Source organism: Amblyomma mixtum, chromosome 10 (assembly GCF_055824585.1).
Source record: "Amblyomma mixtum isolate Tamu chromosome 10, ASM5582458v1, whole genome shotgun sequence".
In the NCBI taxonomy this organism is placed as follows: Eukaryota; Metazoa; Arthropoda; class Arachnida; order Ixodida; family Ixodidae; genus Amblyomma; species Amblyomma mixtum.
In genome coordinates, this window is record NC_143021.1 from 29,888,226 (window position 1) to 29,892,474 (window position 4,249).

The 4,249-nt window shown below is 54.1% G+C and overlaps 1 pseudogene; it reads right to left on the bottom strand.

Moving 5' to 3' along the window:
• Positions 1-202: 202 nt before the first annotated feature.
• LOC149325493 (uncharacterized) lies at positions 203-2,353 on the bottom strand (annotated as a pseudogene).
• Positions 2,354-4,249: the final 1,896 nt, after the last annotated feature.

Here is a 4,249-nt window from a genome sequence, read left to right on the forward strand (position 1 = left end):
TCTTGATTTCGACTATTATTAACTCCCATTTCTTCCCTGACCAACTCTGCCCTGTTGCAATCTCCCCCCCCCCTCCCCCACCTTTTCATCAAGTTTTGACTATAGGACCCTGTCTATGCACCGAAAACAAGAAAAAAAAACGTGAAAATATAAGAACTGCGCGTGGTAGTTCTGATTGGATGGTGATTGGCCCGCTCTGTGCTTACTGCGGGGATTCGAGAACGTCGCTCAGGCGCAAGTACTGCCGTATGTGACGGAGGCAGCGTTCGGGCAGGTCATCCAGCTGCTTTTTCCGGTCCTCGCTGGGATTGCACTCCACCGAATCGAACACCACGCCTGCGAGGCGCACGAACTCGCTGAAGTTGGCCAGTCGGAGGGCGCTCTCAGTTACCAGTCGCTTTGCTCGAGCTTCTTCGATGAGCGCCACCGATTGAAGCTCCTCTACCAGTCCGGGAGACTCGGAGACCTGTTCAAAGGCCTCTGCTGTGTACTTGGCACTGGTGCCGGTGACGTAGGCAGCAGCGCGCTTTGCCAAGATCCGGTTCCTGTGCACGATGTCTTGTATGGTCAGACGCTCGTTCATCATCTCGGCGCCCTCGTAAGAAAACTTCAGGCTTTGCAGGGCGTAGTTGTTTTCAAACTCGGGCTTCAAGAGCTCTGAGACGAACTCTGTGAAAGCGTCGGGGCACGGAGGTTCTAATGTGAATGCGCGGAGTGTCCGGCTTCGCTGCAGAAGGCGGGCCAACGGTGCCATGTCAAAGTAGCCTCTCCTCGCGAAATGGACCCTCAGAGTCCTGATGGTTGAATTGCTGCACACTGCGTCGCATATAGCGGATGCGCATAGATTCCAGCATTTGTTACAGCACTCGCGCTGGATACGCAGTGTCAGTTTTTTGATAAAACGCGCCCTTTCTATCAGCTGGACGATGTCCGTTGATGCTGGATCCGTTTTACCATGGACGCACAGAATCGAGAAAACTTTCAGCTGGATTTTACTGGTCGTGGTCACTTGCGTAACAGCGGCTTGGAGGATGCTGAAAGGCACAGGTTGAAAGTGGCCCCTCCTAGACGGAGTGTCTTCTGGGTAGATGACGGTGCTCTTCCCGTTGACTACGACCCTTTTCTGCGCTTCACTTTCGGTGAGAGCGCTGCATATCGGCAAGGTGTTAGAATGCAAATCATTAATGGTGAGCAGGTGCAGAGTCTTGTTTCTGGTCATTGCTTGCAGAAATCCTTTGCATTCCAAGAGACAAAAGCCCCACATTGAGAATGTCAGTTGCTGGAGGGCCGTACCGTCGGCCAGTAGTGCCGTTATCCATGGTCTCACGCGATCGCTTACTTCTTTGTGAGCTTTGCAGCACTTTGGGCAGTACTGCATAGGAAACAGATCGTCCTCGGGATATCGAAGTTCGTTGCTGACCGCATCGCTGTCTTCGATATACTGTTAGGCGAGGCTGAAATACTTCAGCGACTTGCTGCTGTTTAGAAGGCACTTAATTGGCTTGGCATAGTCCGTCCTGAGCCTGTACAGCTCTAGATCTAGCCTAGTCAGCACCGCGTTCTCAGATAGGGCCAGGCTTAGTTTCCTGACGTCGATTTCCGGACCACCTAGTGGAGCAGTTATCTTCAATGACGTCAGAGTCGTATTAGCCCGCAGGTATGCAGCAAGGCCGACGTACAGGTTACCTGAGCCAGAGCGCCGGTTGCCGCGGCCAAGAACTTTCGTCGTCAGTGACAGCTGCGTGATGCCCGTGTTTTTGAACAGCCCTTCCATGAAGGCATTGACTGGTGGATTTTCTACAGAAATGTCGGCAGCACAGAAGAATCTCAACGAGGCAGTTCCTGTTAGCATAGGTGCGAGATTGGCGACCAGAGCGCCTTGTATGCACCCGTGCAAGGAGAGAGATTCCAGCCGCGTCAGTGAAGCTATGGCTTCGGTGAGGTGTCGCCATGAGAAGAGTAGCCTGGGGGATTTAAACCCCAGCGTGATCCTCTTCAAACCTCTGCTGTCGCGAATTGCGTGACAAATGGTGTTTTGATGATCCGAAAGGATTTCGTCGTTGATGGTCGCTTCGACAACGCAGTGGTGCTCGGCTAGCAAGTGGTACAGATGCATCCTCATCAACACCTTCTCGTTCACCGCGGTCATCTGCGTGAGGCGCGTGCCGTCGCTTGCCGTCACCAGGGAGAGCTCCGAGGCAGACTTCTCCTGCAGTTCCAGCCCGATCATCCAGAGGAAGCTGTTCCAAGCTTTCAAGCTGCCGAAGATTTGGCACAGGCGGCCTTCCTGGCTCGTGCATGCCTGGCGGTGGTCGACGCTTAGACCAGCGTACCGGCTGAGGGCCCCGGCCATCTTTTCCAGTGCAAGTGGTGTTGGACCCCGGACACCGCAACCTCTTCCAGCAGGTCTCTTTCCGCAGAGCCACGCTTCAATGCTTGTCCTGGTCTTGATTCCGTTTGGTTACCGCTGTAGCGCCGGCGCGTCGGAGCCCTGCGAGACAAGCATCAAGGGAAGGCTGAGCACACTGCTGATATGTGAATGACGCGATACTGCTCCTGAATGTAGACGAGTATAGAAGGTATACGCACAGGACGGGGAGCAAAAAAATAAGATGGCTAGATTATAAATTTCATCGGGATGGGTGCTTGAAGCCAGATCAGGAAAGGGCTAACTGATCTGGAACGGGAGAGGTCTTTTCTCTTTTAAGAGCGTTAGCTATTCACCACGTTTCTCGATTTCTTGGGGTCTGCTACCACCTTTCTTCGGCGTGAAATTTTCCAAGTCCGAGGAATTCAAGACGGCGGCCCCCATAGTAAATCGATATAGCAACCCAATTGGTTATTTATTGGTGACGTCATTATTATATAGAATTGGTGATTGATGACGTCACTGATTTTGCGACGTCATAATTTAGTCACATTAAATCAACTGAAATTTTATTAGGAACCAAAAATATTTACGATTAGGGCAGTTAAATGCTGTGAGAAACAGTTTGAGGAGCCCTGACCTCCTAGCACACGGGGCAGCATAGAAGCGTGCGGCTAAGGAAGTAGAATGCATTTGGGCAAAACACATACATGACATGCTCGAGCAGCGCTAACAAGAGCAGCTGCCGAATAGAAGTGACAATCATTTACGACGCAGTTTTGTGCGGCTATCGCTCCCTACGACATCCGGCCCAATCCCCAATGCACGCGGATTCCAAGCGGCTGCGCGACACGGGAAGAAAACATGCTCGCGGGACAGTGCTACTGCTATTTGGACCTCAATCACGGCGTGTGGCGGCGTTGCACCGCAGCGCCGCGGCTGTGCGCATGGGACAGCTGAATCGTTTTTACGCCCAACTGCACAAACTACGCGACTAAAATGCAAAAAAAGTTGTTAGAAAGACGGTGATGCATATGGGGGTTATTCTTGTAATGGCGCTCAAAGTGCTAGGAGCCAGTAGTGGCAGATAGTAGTAGGATAGTAGTGATAGTACGCGCGGATATACTGCGAAGCTATCGGCGTGCGGGCGGGCGCCGGTGGTGGTCAGTCAAGTTGCTCCAGAAACGCGGCATTGTCAACGTCGAGTTCGCAACGCAGAATTTGCGCCTGGCGTGGCGTTGCCTGACGTTGGCAACGGCGCGCCAGTCCGACCACTCCGACTCGGCGCACATACGCGGCGCACGACGAAGGACATACGCAGAACGTCCGACGCCAACGCCAGCGTCGGCCTTTCTTTCTCGCCTTCCCGTCGGCCGCCGCGCGACCGCGCCGCCCCGCCGTCATCCCGACGGCCCGGCGCCATCGCTCCCTGCCGCAAGCCGCTGCTGTTGGGGCGCCTATGGAGCGCCTATAACTAGCACATGACGGCACTATCGCTGTCGAGCCATTCGCCCGTCCCCGCTGAAGCCTGACCGCTGCTAGGACTCTTTGGATCATTTTCTTAAGCGCGATGCCTACTCCACATAGTAATTAGCCATCCAGTGCAGGCTACTACTGTGAAATTATTCGATCCCCCAGCGACCGGATGTGACTTCGGTAGCGTTTTACCGACGTGACGCCGCCGTGCCGCGCGCGCGCCACGTCGGAGACCACTCCGACGTGCCGCGCTCACGCCACGTCGGAGACCACCCCGAGGCGCGGTAAGTCGCCATCACAGCGGGTACGGTAAAGAAGGGACAAGCATGAGTCAAAGCGAACTGCCGTAACGACTGAGCGTTACGCTCGCGTATGGCGGCGAAAAAGCACAAAACAGACAACACA